The sequence below is a fragment of the Globicephala melas genome, unplaced genomic scaffold, assembly GCF_963455315.2.
Source record: "Globicephala melas unplaced genomic scaffold, mGloMel1.2 SCAFFOLD_392, whole genome shotgun sequence".
Classification (NCBI taxonomy): Eukaryota; Metazoa; Chordata; class Mammalia; order Artiodactyla; family Delphinidae; genus Globicephala; species Globicephala melas.
In genome coordinates, this window is record NW_027207561.1 from 45,373 (window position 1) to 60,112 (window position 14,740).

The 14,740-nt window shown below is 69.5% G+C and overlaps 8 non-coding genes across 8 annotated transcripts; all 8 read left to right on the forward strand.

Annotated features, from left to right (window-relative positions):
* Window positions 1-2,377: 2,377 nt before the first annotated feature.
* On the forward strand, window positions 2,378-2,496 carry LOC132595195 (5S ribosomal RNA). The gene has a single exon (XR_009561350.1). It is a non-coding gene; the product is annotated as a 5S ribosomal RNA (ribosomal RNA).
* A 931-nt stretch (window positions 2,497-3,427) lies between these two features.
* Window positions 3,428-3,546, forward strand: LOC132595197 (5S ribosomal RNA). Its single transcript, XR_009561352.1, has one exon. It is a non-coding gene; the product is annotated as a 5S ribosomal RNA (ribosomal RNA).
* Window positions 3,547-6,243: 2,697 nt separating this feature from the next.
* Window positions 6,244-6,362, forward strand: LOC132595198 (5S ribosomal RNA). The gene has a single exon (XR_009561353.1). It is a non-coding gene; the product is annotated as a 5S ribosomal RNA (ribosomal RNA).
* A 931-nt stretch (window positions 6,363-7,293) lies between these two features.
* On the forward strand, window positions 7,294-7,412 carry LOC132595199 (5S ribosomal RNA). The gene has a single exon (XR_009561354.1). It is a non-coding gene; the product is annotated as a 5S ribosomal RNA (ribosomal RNA).
* Window positions 7,413-10,109: 2,697 nt separating this feature from the next.
* LOC132595200 (5S ribosomal RNA) lies at window positions 10,110-10,228 on the forward strand. Its single transcript, XR_009561355.1, has one exon. It is a non-coding gene; the product is annotated as a 5S ribosomal RNA (ribosomal RNA).
* A 931-nt stretch (window positions 10,229-11,159) lies between these two features.
* LOC132595201 (5S ribosomal RNA) lies at window positions 11,160-11,278 on the forward strand. Its single transcript, XR_009561356.1, has one exon. It is a non-coding gene; the product is annotated as a 5S ribosomal RNA (ribosomal RNA).
* Window positions 11,279-12,209: 931 nt separating this feature from the next.
* LOC132595202 (5S ribosomal RNA) lies at window positions 12,210-12,328 on the forward strand. The gene has a single exon (XR_009561357.1). It is a non-coding gene; the product is annotated as a 5S ribosomal RNA (ribosomal RNA).
* Window positions 12,329-13,261: 933 nt separating this feature from the next.
* Window positions 13,262-13,380, forward strand: LOC132595203 (5S ribosomal RNA). Its single transcript, XR_009561358.1, has one exon. It is a non-coding gene; the product is annotated as a 5S ribosomal RNA (ribosomal RNA).
* The last annotated feature ends 1,360 nt before the right edge of the window (window positions 13,381-14,740 follow it).

Below are 14,740 nucleotides of genomic sequence, written 5' to 3' on the forward strand. Positions count from 1 at the left end.
CCCTGAACCCACGCCGGCGCCCACTCACCTTTGTGGAAAATACGATTGAAAAGTGCCCGCAAGAATCTCTTCAGATGCCTCCAGAGTTGAGGGAAGAAGGGGAGGGGGGAGGCCGGGAGCAGGGTGAGCCCTGAAATCCAACCCTTGTCCCGGTCACACCCCAGCAGCCCTCCCACCTCAGCCCCTTCAAGACCCCAGGGCTCCCCCAACCGCGCTGCACAGATCCTGCCCTGACCATAGTCAGCATGTTGATCCCCACGTTGAGCAAGATGAAGCTGACCGGGATCAGAAGAATTGAGTATCCTTGCTCCTGGCATTTCCTGGGGATGGGGCCAGTGAACGGCTCGGCTCGGTAGTAGTTTCGCTCACCCATGGCCGTTGGTCCCAGGACTGCCTGGGCCCTCTGCCCTCCAGTTTTAACTGGGAGCCAGACTGGGTCATAATGGGGCAGGTGGTGAGGTCACAGTGAGGGAGGGGGATGAAAAGGAGGGCCCAGAGTGGCATTCCCTGGTAACCAGGGTCAGGTAAGCTGAGCCTGGACAGTCAAACAGGGCCCGGTGGCCGGCATACATCCCCTCGAGCGGTCATTCATTCGCTCACCGCCCGCTGACTCACTTGTTCAAATGACACATTGCGTCTCTTGGCCCCTCTTGAGACTAGGAAGACCTTGGCCTCAGAGGCCTGCTGAAGGCCTGGCTGGAGTCCAGAGCCTCAGCCTTCTTCATGCCCTTCACTGGGCCTGGAGCTGGACCTGCCCAGATGTGGAACCTCCCAGTTTGGAAGCAACTTCTTGTATGAGGCTCTCTGTGGACAGGGACAGCTGAGACACAGAGGAGGTGCCCAGAGACCAGGGGTTTGGAGTCTGCAGCTGCAGATGTACTTAGTGCATGGTATAGGACCAGGAGGGGCCTGCTGGCAGAACTGTGGCCACTAAACCAAAGGGACCCTCAGGCCAAGAAGGGGACACTGGCTTCTTATTGCAGGAAGCCAAGCGCAGGGACCCAGGCTGGCAGAAGGAGTGGCGCTTCCAAGCCACAGACCACCAATGTTTCCTGGACTCTGGCGCTCTTTATTCCTCTCTCCATGCCCTGCCGCCCCCTGCCCCTGCCCCCACTTGCTGCTGGTAAGTTCATTTTCCCAGTCTGGCTCCCGTGCAGAGAGGGCCTGGAGGCCGAGGTGGAAGGTAGCAGCGAGTTGGCCCGCGCTTGGCCCTCCTGCGGTTGCCGCTTCAGCACCAGACTGTCATACACCTGGTAGTTGGCATTGCCTCCCGGGTTCCGGCTGAGTGGCATGAAGGTGGGCAGGGGTGGAGGGTGCTCGGTAGCCTGGACGTCGGGCAGGAGGTGAGAGGGGCGGAGGAGCAGCGCTGAGCTGGGAGCCGGGGCCCGCTGGTCCGAGGCCTCGGCCAGTACCGTGAGGGAGGCGGAGGTGGCCACAGGGCGCCGCAAGGGCAGGATCTCAGCCCATTCGGCCGCCGGGTGCCGCACCTCGTGGGGATCGCGGGAGTAATCCAAGTGTCCCGTGGAGGGATGCAGGCTGCGGTTGGACTCGCTGTGAGCACAGCTGGGGAGGCTACGTCTGTGGGCCGGTGGGGTGTCGCGCTACCAGGCGTCGGGCCGGTAGACCCGAGGCACCAGAGCGGATGGAGGCTCAGAGCCCTCCAGACCCAGACTCCGCCATGGGCCCAGTTGCCGTCCTTTCGGCCCGCGAGCCCCTCGACCTGCACCTGGCCGCCCCCACCGGCGCCCAGCCCCGGCGCCGCCACCTGTGTGCCGGTGTGTCCCTCCACAGCTCCCTCCGACAAAAGCCCCACCCCCACCCCGCCCCTCTGGCGTGTCACCGCGGCCGGGTGCGGGAGCGGGATCGAGGGCAGGGGCCGCTTCCCCGGGCCTGCCGGCCACCAGGGGCGGGGTCCTGAGCTCGGCGGGGGGTGTGGGGGCAAGGGTGGCCTTGCCGGGGCTGAGGGGCCGTGGCGACTCAATGGTGGCTCCCGGTGGCTTCGGGCCAGCTGCTGTCGGGCAGGAGGGCCGGCCCGGGCTGCGGCCGGGCTGCGCCTAGGGCCGCGTGGGCGGGCAGGGCCGATGCCCAAGGGACCGCGGGCCCCGGGCCCTGAAGCCTCCGGGGCCACGTCCCTGTGAGCGACGTGCGGGATCTTGGGCGGGGCGCCAAGCGCCGAAGGGTTTGCTGGGTCACGGCCGCCCTGGGCTGGGAGGTGGTCGCCAAACCCTCCGCCGCCGCCCGATACCCGAGACCTCCGTTGCCCCTGCCTGGGCGGGCGAGGGGGCCCTGCCGGGGCGGGCCGGCCGCCAGGCTGGCGTTAAGGCGCCAGCGCCAGCGAAACTGGGCCTCAAGAGGCCGCCCGCGGTCCCCCGCCCCCGTCTACGGCCATACCACCCTGAACGCGCCCGATCTCGTCTGATCTCGGAAGCTAAGCAGGGTCGGGCCTGGTTAGTACTTGGATGGGAGACCGCCTGGGAATACCGGGTGCTGTAGGCTTTTTGCCTCCCGCTCCGCCCGCCTTCTCCTTTACTCGCCCGCGGCGGGGGCCGCCGGCTCCGCCCCCGCCGGGCCCCGCTGCAGGCCCCACCTCCTCAGGCCCCTCCCACCACGGCGCGCGCCGGCGGGGTCGCTCCCCGCCGGCCCGGCCGGCCAGGCGGCCAGAAGGCGGCCCTGGAAGGCAGGCGCACCCCAGACGCTCCCGGGGTGGCTGTCCCGGACCCAGACTCCGCCGCGGGCCCAGTTGCCGTCCTTTCGGCCCGCGAGCCCCTCGACCTGCACCTGGCCGCCCCCACCGGCGCCCAGCCCCGGCGCCGCCACCTGTGTGCCGGTGTGTCCCTCCACAGCTCCCTCCGACAAAAGCCCCCCCCACCCCGCCCCTCTGGCGTGTCACCGCGGCCGGGTGCGGGAGCGGGATCGAGGGCAGGGGCCGCTTCCCCGGGCCTGCCGGCCACCAGGGGCGGGGTCCTGAGCTCGGCGGGGGGTGTGGGGGCAAGGGTGGCCTTGCCGGGGCTGAGGGGCCGTGGCGACTCAATGGTGGCTCCCGGTGGCTTCGGGCCAGCTGCTGTCGGGCAGGAGGGCCGGCCCGGGCTGCGGCCGGGCTGCGCCTAGGGCCGCGTGGGCGGGCAGGGCCGATGCCCAAGGGACCGCGGGCCCCGGGCCCTGAAGCCTCCGGGGCCACGTCCCTGTGAGCGACGTGCGGGATCTTGGGCGGGGCGCCAAGCGCCGAAGGGTTTGCTGGGTCACGGCCGCCCTGGGCTGGGAGGTGGTCGCCAAACCCTCCGCCGCCGCCCGATACCCGAGACCTCCGTTGCCCCTGCCTGGGCGGGCGAGGGGGCCCTGCCGGGGCGGGCCGGCCGCCAGGCTGGCGTTAAGGCGCCAGCGCCAGCGAAACTGGGCCTCAAGAGGCCGCCCGCGGCCCCCCGCCCCCGTCTACGGCCATACCACCCTGAACGCGCCCGATCTCGTCTGATCTCGGAAGCTAAGCAGGGTCGGGCCTGGTTAGTACTTGGATGGGAGACCGCCTGGGAATACCGGGTGCTGTAGGCTTTTTGCCTCCCGCTCCGCCCGCCTTCTCCTTTACTCGCCCGCGGCGGGGGGGCCGCCGGCTCCGCCCCCGCCGAGCCCCGCTGCAGGCAGTAGTCAAGGTGGGTTTACCTGCCCGAGCAGGAAGCTTGGGCGATGGCAGAAGTGGGAAGAAACTCTTGAGCACAGGTTCTTGGGATCCACGGAGCAGCGCATGCACATGCGATGGGTGCCTACACAGCTGGCTTGCTTGTCTGTGGGGAAAGGCGAGATGGGTCAGGGCCTGGGTTCCTGAGGGGCTGAGAATCAAGGCAGGGATAGAAGAAAGGGGACAGGCCCACATCCCCTGAACCCACGCCGGCGCCCACTCACCTTTGTGGAAAATACGATTGAAAAGTGCCCGCAAGAATCTCTTCAGATGCCTCCAGAGTTGAGGGAAGAAGGGGAGGGGGGAGGCCGGGAGCAGGGTGAGCCCTGAAATCCAACCCTTGTCCCGGTCACACCCCAGCAGCCCTCCCACCTCAGCCCCTTCAAGACCCCAGGGCTCCCCCAACCGCGCTGCACAGATCCTGCCCTGACCATAGTCAGCATGTTGATCCCCACGTTGAGCAAGATGAAGCTGACCGGGATCAGAAGAATTGAGTATCCTTGCTCCTGGCATTTCCTGGGGATGGGGCCAGTGAACGGCTCGGCTCGGTAGTAGTTTCGCTCACCCATGGCCGTTGGTCCCAGGACTGCCTGGGCCCTCTGCCCTCCAGTTTTAACTGGGAGCCAGACTGGGTCATAATGGGGCAGGTGGTGAGGTCACAGTGAGGGAGGGGGATGAAAAGGAGGGCCCAGAGTGGCATTCCCTGGTAACCAGGGTCAGGTAAGCTGAGCCTGGACAGTCAAACAGGGCCCGGTGGCCGGCATACATCCCCTCGAGCGGTCATTCATTCGCTCACCGCCCGCTGACTCACTTGTTCAAATGACACATTGCGTCTCTTGGCCCCTCTTGAGACTAGGAAGACCTTGGCCTCAGAGGCCTGCTGAAGGCCTGGCTGGAGTCCAGAGCCTCAGCCTTCTTCATGCCCTTCACTGGGCCTGGAGCTGGACCTGCCCAGATGTGGAACCTCCCAGTTTGGAAGCAACTTCTTGTATGAGGCTCTCTGTGGACAGGGACAGCTGAGACACAGAGGAGGTGCCCAGAGACCAGGGGTTTGGAGTCTGCAGCTGCAGATGTACTTAGTGCATGGTATAGGACCAGGAGGGGCCTGCTGGCAGAACTGTGGCCACTAAACCAAAGGGACCCTCAGGCCAAGAAGGGGACACTGGCTTCTTATTGCAGGAAGCCAAGCGCAGGGACCCAGGCTGGCAGAAGGAGTGGCGCTTCCAAGCCACAGACCACCAATGTTTCCTGGACTCTGGCGCTCTTTATTCCTCTCTCCATGCCCTGCCGCCCCCTGCCCCTGCCCCCACTTGCTGCTGGTAAGTTCATTTTCCCAGTCTGGCTCCCGTGCAGAGAGGGCCTGGAGGCCGAGGTGGAAGGTAGCAGCGAGTTGGCCCGCGCTTGGCCCTCCTGCGGTTGCCGCTTCAGCACCAGACTGTCATACACCTGGTAGTTGGCATTGCCTCCCGGGTTCCGGCTGAGTGGCATGAAGGTGGGCGGGGGTGGAGGGTGCTCGGTAGCCTGGACGTCAGGCAGGAGGTGAGAGGGGCGGAGGAGCAGCGCTGAGCTGGGAGCCGGGGCCCGCTGGTCCGAGGCCTCGGCCAGTACCGTGAGGGAGGCGGAGGTGGCCACAGGGCGCCGCAAGGGCAGGATCTCAGCCCATTCGGCCGCCGGGTGCCGCACCTCGTGGGGATCGCGGGAGTAATCCAAGTGTCCCGTGGAGGGATGCAGGCTGCGGTTGGACTCGCTGTGAGCACAGCTGGGGAGGCTACGTCTGTGGGCCGGTGGGGTGTCGCGCTACCAGGCGTCGGGCCGGTAGACCCGAGGCACCAGAGCGGATGGAGGCTCAGAGCCCTCCAGACCCAGACTCCGCCATGGGCCCAGTTGCCGTCCTTTCGGCCCGCGAGCCCCTCGACCTGCACCTGGCCGCCCCCACCGGCGCCCAGCCCCGGCGCCGCCACCTGTGTGCCGGTGTGTCCCTCCACAGCTCCCTCCGACAAAAGCCCCACCCCCACCCCGCCCCTCTGGCGTGTCAGCGCGGCCGGGTGCGGGAGCGGGATCGAGGGCAGGGGCCGCTTCCCCGGGCCTGCCGGCCACCAGGGGCGGGGTCCTGAGCTCGGCGGGGGGTGTGGGGGCAAGGGTGGCCTTGCCGGGGCTGAGGGGCCGTGGCGACTCAATGGTGGCTCCCGGTGGCTTCGGGCCAGCTGCTGTCGGGCAGGAGGGCCGGCCCGGGCTGCGGCCGGGCTGCGCCTAGGGCCGCGTGGGCGGGCAGGGCCGATGCCCAAGGGACCGCGGGCCCCGGGCCCTGAAGCCTCCGGGGCCACGTCCCTGTGAGCGACGTGCGGGATCTTGGGCGGGGCGCCAAGCGCCGAAGGGTTTGCTGGGTCACGGCCGCCCTGGGCTGGGAGGTGGTCGCCAAACCCTCCGCCGCCGCCCGATACCCGAGACCTCCGTTGCCCCTGCCTGGGCGGGCGAGGGGGCCCTGCCGGGGCGGGCCGGCCGCCAGGCTGGCGTTAAGGCGCCAGCGCCAGCGAAACTGGGCCTCAAGAGGCCGCCCGCGGCCCCCCGCCCCCGTCTACGGCCATACCACCCTGAACGCGCCCGATCTCGTCTGATCTCGGAAGCTAAGCAGGGTCGGGCCTGGTTAGTACTTGGATGGGAGACCGCCTGGGAATACCGGGTGCTGTAGGCTTTTTGCCTCCCGCTCCGCCCGCCTTCTCCTTTACTCGCCCGCGGCGGGGGCCGCCGGCTCCGCCCCCGCCGGGCCCCGCTGCAGGCCCCACCTCCTCAGGCCCCTCCCACCACGGCGCGCGCCGGCGGGGGCGTTCCCCGCCGGCCCGGCCGGCCAGGCGGCCAGAAGGCGGCCCTGGAAGGCAGGCGCACCCCAGACGCTCCCGGGGTGGCTGGCCCGGACCCAGACTCCGCCGCGGGCCCAGTTGCCGTCCTTTCGGCCCGCGAGCCCCTCGACCTGCACCTGGCCGCCCCCACCGGCGCCCAGCCCCGGCGCCGCCACCTGTGTGCCGGTGTGTCCCTCCACAGCTCCCTCCGACAAAAGCCCCCCCCACCCCGCCCCTCTGGCGTGTCACCGCGGCCGGGTGCGGGAGCGGGATCGAGGGCAGGGGCCGCTTCCCCGGGCCTGCCGGCCACCAGGGGCGGGGTCCTGAGCTCGGCGGGGGGTGTGGGGGCAAGGGTGGCCTTGCCGGGGCTGAGGGGCCGTGGCGACTCAATGGTGGCTCCCGGTGGCTTCGGGCCAGCTGCTGTCGGGCAGGAGGGCCGGCCCGGGCTGCGGCCGGGCTGCGCCTAGGGCCGCGTGGGCGGGCAGGGCCGATGCCCAAGGGACCGCGGGCCCCGGGCCCTGAAGCCTCCGGGGCCACGTCCCTGTGAGCGACGTGCGGGATCTTGGGCGGGGCGCCAAGCGCCGAAGGGTTTGCTGGGTCACGGCCGCCCTGGGCTGGGAGGTGGTCGCCAAACCCTCCGCCGCCGCCCGATACCCGAGACCTCCGTTGCCCCTGCCTGGGCGGGCGAGGGGGCCCTGCCGGGGCGGGCCGGCCGCCAGGCTGGCGTTAAGGCGCCAGCGCCAGCGAAACTGGGCCTCAAGAGGCCGCCCGCGGCCCCCCGCCCCCGTCTACGGCCATACCACCCTGAACGCGCCCGATCTCGTCTGATCTCGGAAGCTAAGCAGGGTCGGGCCTGGTTAGTACTTGGATGGGAGACCGCCTGGGAATACCGGGTGCTGTAGGCTTTTTGCCTCCCGCTCCGCCCGCCTTCTCCTTTACTCGCCCGCGGCGGGGGGGCCGCCGGCTCCGCCCCCGCCGAGCCCCGCTGCAGGCAGTAGTCAAGGTGGGTTTACCTGCCCGAGCAGGAAGCTTGGGCGATGGCAGAAGTGGGAAGAAACTCTTGAGCACAGGTTCTTGGGATCCACGGAGCAGCGCATGCACATGCGATGGGTGCCTACACAGCTGGCTTGCTTGTCTGTGGGGAAAGGCGAGATGGGTCAGGGCCTGGGTTCCTGAGGGGCTGAGAATCAAGGCAGGGATAGAAGAAAGGGGACAGGCCCACATCCCCTGAACCCACGCCGGCGCCCACTCACCTTTGTGGAAAATACGATTGAAAAGTGCCCGCAAGAATCTCTTCAGATGCCTCCAGAGTTGAGGGAAGAAGGGGAGGGGGGAGGCCGGGAGCAGGGTGAGCCCTGAAATCCAACCCTTGTCCCGGTCACACCCCAGCAGCCCTCCCACCTCAGCCCCTTCAAGACCCCAGGGCTCCCCCAACCGCGCTGCACAGATCCTGCCCTGACCATAGTCAGCATGTTGATCCCCACGTTGAGCAAGATGAAGCTGACCGGGATCAGAAGAATTGAGTATCCTTGCTCCTGGCATTTCCTGGGGATGGGGCCAGTGAACGGCTCGGCTCGGTAGTAGTTTCGCTCACCCATGGCCGTTGGTCCCAGGACTGCCTGGGCCCTCTGCCCTCCAGTTTTAACTGGGAGCCAGACTGGGTCATAATGGGGCAGGTGGTGAGGTCACAGTGAGGGAGGGGGATGAAAAGGAGGGCCCAGAGTGGCATTCCCTGGTAACCAGGGTCAGGTAAGCTGAGCCTGGACAGTCAAACAGGGCCCGGTGGCCGGCATACATCCCCTCGAGCGGTCATTCATTCGCTCACCGCCCGCTGACTCACTTGTTCAAATGACACATTGCGTCTCTTGGCCCCTCTTGAGACTAGGAAGACCTTGGCCTCAGAGGCCTGCTGAAGGCCTGGCTGGAGTCCAGAGCCTCAGCCTTCTTCATGCCCTTCACTGGGCCTGGAGCTGGACCTGCCCAGATGTGGAACCTCCCAGTTTGGAAGCAACTTCTTGTATGAGGCTCTCTGTGGACAGGGACAGCTGAGACACAGAGGAGGTGCCCAGAGACCAGGGGTTTGGAGTCTGCAGCTGCAGATGTACTTAGTGCATGGTATAGGACCAGGAGGGGCCTGCTGGCAGAACTGTGGCCACTAAACCAAAGGGACCCTCAGGCCAAGAAGGGGACACTGGCTTCTTATTGCAGGAAGCCAAGCGCAGGGACCCAGGCTGGCAGAAGGAGTGGCGCTTCCAAGCCACAGACCACCAATGTTTCCTGGACTCTGGCGCTCTTTATTCCTCTCTCCATGCCCTGCCGCCCCCTGCCCCTGCCCCCACTTGCTGCTGGTAAGTTCATTTTCCCAGTCTGGCTCCCGTGCAGAGAGGGCCTGGAGGCCGAGGTGGAAGGTAGCAGCGAGTTGGCCCGCGCTTGGCCCTCCTGCGGTTGCCGCTTCAGCACCAGACTGTCATACACCTGGTAGTTGGCATTGCCTCCCGGGTTCCGGCTGAGTGGCATGAAGGTGGGCGGGGGTGGAGGGTGCTCGGTAGCCTGGACGTCAGGCAGGAGGTGAGAGGGGCGGAGGAGCAGCGCTGAGCTGGGAGCCGGGGCCCGCTGGTCCGAGGCCTCGGCCAGTACCGTGAGGGAGGCGGAGGTGGCCACAGGGCGCCGCAAGGGCAGGATCTCAGCCCATTCGGCCGCCGGGTGCCGCACCTCGTGGGGATCGCGGGAGTAATCCAAGTGTCCCGTGGAGGGATGCAGGCTGCGGTTGGACTCGCTGTGAGCACAGCTGGGGAGGCTACGTCTGTGGGCCGGTGGGGTGTCGCGCTACCAGGCGTCGGGCCGGTAGACCCGAGGCACCAGAGCGGATGGAGGCTCAGAGCCCTCCAGACCCAGACTCCGCCATGGGCCCAGTTGCCGTCCTTTCGGCCCGCGAGCCCCTCGACCTGCACCTGGCCGCCCCCACCGGCGCCCAGCCCCGGCGCCGCCACCTGTGTGCCGGTGTGTCCCTCCACAGCTCCCTCCGACAAAAGCCCCACCCCCACCCCGCCCCTCTGGCGTGTCAGCGCGGCCGGGTGCGGGAGCGGGATCGAGGGCAGGGGCCGCTTCCCCGGGCCTGCCGGCCACCAGGGGCGGGGTCCTGAGCTCGGCGGGGGGTGTGGGGGCAAGGGTGGCCTTGCCGGGGCTGAGGGGCCGTGGCGACTCAATGGTGGCTCCCGGTGGCTTCGGGCCAGCTGCTGTCGGGCAGGAGGGCCGGCCCGGGCTGCGGCCGGGCTGCGCCTAGGGCCGCGTGGGCGGGCAGGGCCGATGCCCAAGGGACCGCGGGCCCCGGGCCCTGAAGCCTCCGGGGCCACGTCCCTGTGAGCGACGTGCGGGATCTTGGGCGGGGCGCCAAGCGCCGAAGGGTTTGCTGGGTCACGGCCGCCCTGGGCTGGGAGGTGGTCGCCAAACCCTCCGCCGCCGCCCGATACCCGAGACCTCCGTTGCCCCTGCCTGGGCGGGCGAGGGGGCCCTGCCGGGGCGGGCCGGCCGCCAGGCTGGCGTTAAGGCGCCAGCGCCAGCGAAACTGGGCCTCAAGAGGCCGCCCGCGGCCCCCCGCCCCCGTCTACGGCCATACCACCCTGAACGCGCCCGATCTCGTCTGATCTCGGAAGCTAAGCAGGGTCGGGCCTGGTTAGTACTTGGATGGGAGACCGCCTGGGAATACCGGGTGCTGTAGGCTTTTTGCCTCCCGCTCCGCCCGCCTTCTCCTTTACTCGCCCGCGGCGGGGGCCGCCGGCTCCGCCCCCGCCGGGCCCCGCTGCAGGCCCCACCTCCTCAGGCCCCTCCCACCACGGCGCGCGCCGGCGGGGTCGCTCCCCGCCGGCCCGGCCGGCCAGGCGGCCAGAAGGCGGCCCTGGAAGGCAGGCGCACCCCAGACGCTCCCGGGGTGGCTGGCCCGGACCCAGACTCCGCCGCGGGCCCAGTTGCCGTCCTTTCGGCCCGCGAGCCCCTCGACCTGCACCTGGCCGCCCCCACCGGCGCCCAGCCCCGGCGCCGCCACCTGTGTGCCGGTGTGTCCCTCCACAGCTCCCTCCGACAAAAGCCCCCCCCACCCCGCCCCTCTGGCGTGTCACCGCGGCCGGGTGCGGGAGCGGGATCGAGGGCAGGGGCCGCTTCCCCGGGCCTGCCGGCCACCAGGGGCGGGGTCCTGAGCTCGGCGGGGGGTGTGGGGGCAAGGGTGGCCTTGCCGGGGCTGAGGGGCCGTGGCGACTCAATGGTGGCTCCCGGTGGCTTCGGGCCAGCTGCTGTCGGGCAGGAGGGCCGGCCCGGGCTGCGGCCGGGCTGCGCCTAGGGCCGCGTGGGCGGGCAGGGCCGATGCCCAAGGGACCGCGGGCCCCGGGCCCTGAAGCCTCCGGGGCCACGTCCCTGTGAGCGACGTGCGGGATCTTGGGCGGGGCGCCAAGCGCCGAAGGGTTTGCTGGGTCACGGCCGCCCTGGGCTGGGAGGTGGTCGCCAAACCCTCCGCCGCCGCCCGATACCCGAGACCTCCGTTGCCCCTGCCTGGGCGGGCGAGGGGGCCCTGCCGGGGCGGGCCGGCCGCCAGGCTGGCGTTAAGGCGCCAGCGCCAGCGAAACTGGGCCTCAAGAGGCCGCCCGCGGCCCCCCGCCCCCGTCTACGGCCATACCACCCTGAACGCGCCCGATCTCGTCTGATCTCGGAAGCTAAGCAGGGTCGGGCCTGGTTAGTACTTGGATGGGAGACCGCCTGGGAATACCGGGTGCTGTAGGCTTTTTGCCTCCCGCTCCGCCCGCCTTCTCCTTTACTCGCCCGCGGCGGGGGCCGCCGGCTCCGCCCCCGCCGGGCCCCGCTGCAGGCCCCACCTCCTCAGGCCCCTCCCACCACGGCGCGCGCCGGCGGGGTCGCTCCCCGCCGGCCCGGCCGGCCAGGCGGCCAGAAGGCGGCCCTGGAAGGCAGGCGCACCCCAGACGCTCCCGGGGTGGCTGGCCCGGACCCAGACTCCGCCGCGGGCCCAGTTGCCGTCCTTTCGGCCCGCGAGCCCCTCGACCTGCACCTGGCCGCCCCCACCGGCGCCCAGCCCCGGCGCCGCCACCTGTGTGCCGGTGTGTCCCTCCACAGCTCCCTCCGACAAAAGCCCCCCCCACCCCGCCCCTCTGGCGTGTCACCGCGGCCGGGTGCGGGAGCGGGATCGAGGGCAGGGGCCGCTTCCCCGGGCCTGCCGGCCACCAGGGGCGGGGTCCTGAGCTCGGCGGGGGGTGTGGGGGCAAGGGTGGCCTTGCCGGGGCTGAGGGGCCGTGGCGACTCAATGGTGGCTCCCAGTGGCTTCGGGCCAGCTGCTGTCGGGCAGGAGGGCCGGCCCGGGCTGCGGCCGGGCTGCGCCTAGGGCCGCGTGGGCGGGCAGGGCCGATGCCCAAGGGACCGCGGGCCCCGGGCCCTGAAGCCTCCGGGGCCACGTCCCTGTGAGCGACGTGCGGGATCTTGGGCGGGGCGCCAAGCGCCGAAGGGTTTGCTGGGTCACGGCCGCCCTGGGCTGGGAGGTGGTCGCCAAACCCTCCGCCGCCGCCCGATACCCGAGACCTCCGTTGCCCCTGCCTGGGCGGGCGAGGGGGCCCTGCCGGGGCGGGCCGGCCGCCAGGCTGGCGTTAAGGCGCCAGCGCCAGCGAAACTGGGCCTCAAGAGGCCGCCCGCGGCCCCCCGCCCCCGTCTACGGCCATACCACCCTGAACGCGCCCGATCTCGTCTGATCTCGGAAGCTAAGCAGGGTCGGGCCTGGTTAGTACTTGGATGGGAGACCGCCTGGGAATACCGGGTGCTGTAGGCTTTTTGCCTCCCGCTCCGCCCGCCTTCTCCTTTACTCGCCCGCGGCGGGGGCCGCCGGCTCCGCCCCCGCCGGGCCCCGCTGCAGGCCCCACCTCCTCAGGCCCCTCCCACCACGGTGCGCGCCGGCGGGGTCGCTCCCCGCCGGCCCGGCCGGCCAGGCGGCCAGAAGGCGGCCCTGGAAGGCAGGCGCACCCCAGACGCTCCCGGGGTGGCTGGCCCGGACCCAGACTCCGCCGCGGGCCCAGTTGCCGTCCTTTCGGCCCGCGAGCCCCTCGACCTGCACCTGGCCGCCCCCACCGGCGCCCAGCCCCGGCGCCGCCACCTGTGTGCCGGTGTGTCCCTCCACAGCTCCCTCCGACAAAAGCCCCACCCCCACCCCGCCCCTCTGGCGTGTCAGCGCGGCCGGGTGCGGGAGCGGGATCGAGGGCAGGGGCCGCTTCCCCGGGCCTGCCGGCCACCAGGGGCGGGGTCCTGAGCTCGGCGGGGGGTGTGGGGGCAAGGGTGGCCTTGCCGGGGCTGAGGGGCCGTGGCGACTCAATGGTGGCTCCCGGTGGCTTCGGGCCAGCTGCTGTCGGGCAGGAGGGCCGGCCCGGGCTGCGGCCGGGCTGCGCCTAGGGCCGCGTGGGCGGGCAGGGCCGATGCCCAAGGGACCGCGGGCCCCGGGCCCTGAAGCCTCCGGGGCCACGTCCCTGTGAGCGACGTGCGGGATCTTGGGCGGGGCGCCAAGCGCCGAAGGGTTTGCTGGGTCACGGCCGCCCTGGGCTGGGAGGTGGTCGCCAAACCCTCCGCCGCCGCCCGATACCCGAGACCTCCGTTGCCCCTGCCTGGGCGGGCGAGGGGGCCCTGCCGGGGCGGGCCGGCCGCCAGGCTGGCGTTAAGGCGCCAGCGCCAGCGAAACTGGGCCTCAAGAGGCCGCCCGCGGCCCCCCGCCCCCGTCTACGGCCATACCACCCTGAACGCGCCCGATCTCGTCTGATCTCGGAAGCTAAGCAGGGTCGGGCCTGGTTAGTACTTGGATGGGAGACCGCCTGGGAATACCGGGTGCTGTAGGCTTTTTGCCTCCCGCTCCGCCCGCCTTCTCCTTTACTCGCCCGCGGCGGGGGGGCCGCCGGCTCCGCCCCCGCCGAGCCCCGCTGCAGGCAGTAGTCAAGGTGGGTTTACCTGCCCGAGCAGGAAGCTTGGGCGATGGCAGAAGTGGGAAGAAACTCTTGAGCACAGGTTCTTGGGATCCACGGAGCAGCGCATGCACATGCGATGGGTGCCTACACAGCTGGCTTGCTTGTCTGTGGGGAAAGGCGAGATGGGTCAGGGCCTGGGTTCCTGAGGGGCTGAGAATCAAGGCAGGGATAGAAGAAAGGGGACAGGCCCACATCCCCTGAACCCACGCCGGCGCCCACTCACCTTTGTGGAAAATACGATTGAAAAGTGCCCGCAAGAATCTCTTCAGATGCCTCCAGAGTTGAGGGAAGAAGGGGAGGGGGGAGGCCGGGAGCAGGGTGAGCCCTGAAATCCAACCCTTGTCCCGGTCACACCCCAGCAGCCCTCCCACCTCAGCCCCTTCAAGACCCCAGGGCTCCCCCAACCGCGCTGCACAGATCCTGCCCTGACCATAGTCAGCATGTTGATCCCCACGTTGAGCAAGATGAAGCTGACCGGGATCAGAAGAATTGAGTATCCTTGCTCCTGGCATTTCCTGGGGATGGGGCCAGTGAACGGCTCGGCTCGGTAGTAGTTTCGCTCACCCATGGCCGTTGGTCCCAGGACTGCCTGGGCCCTCTGCCCTCCAGTTTTAACTGGGAGCCAGACTGGGTCATAATGGGGCAGGTGGTGAGGTCACAGTGAGGGAGGGGGATGAAAAGGAGGGCCCAGAGTGGCATTCCCTGGTAACCAGGGTCAGGTAAGCTGAGCCTGGACAGTCAAACAGGGCCCGGTGGCCGGCATACATCCCCTCGAGCGGTCATTCATTCGCTCACCGCCCGCTGACTCACTTGTTCAAATGACACATTGCGTCTCTTGGCCCCTCTTGAGACTAGGAAGACCTTGGCCTCAGAGGCCTGCTGAAGGCCTGGCTGGAGTCCAGAGCCTCAGCCTTCTTCATGCCCTTCACTGGGCCTGGAGCTGGACCTGCCCAGATGTGGAACCTCCCAGTTTGGAAGCAACTTCTTGTATGAGGCTCTCTGTGGACAGGGACAGCTGAGACACAGAGGAGGTGCCCAGAGACCAGGGGTTTGGAGTCTGCAGCTGCAGATGTACTTAGTGCATGGTATAGGACCAGGAGGGGCCTGCTGGCAGAACTGTGGCCACTAAACCAAAGGGACCCTCAGGCCAAGAAGGGGACACTGGCTTCTTATTGCAGGAAGCCAAGCGCAGGGACCCAGGCTGGCAGAAGGAGTGGCGCTTCCAAGCCACAGAC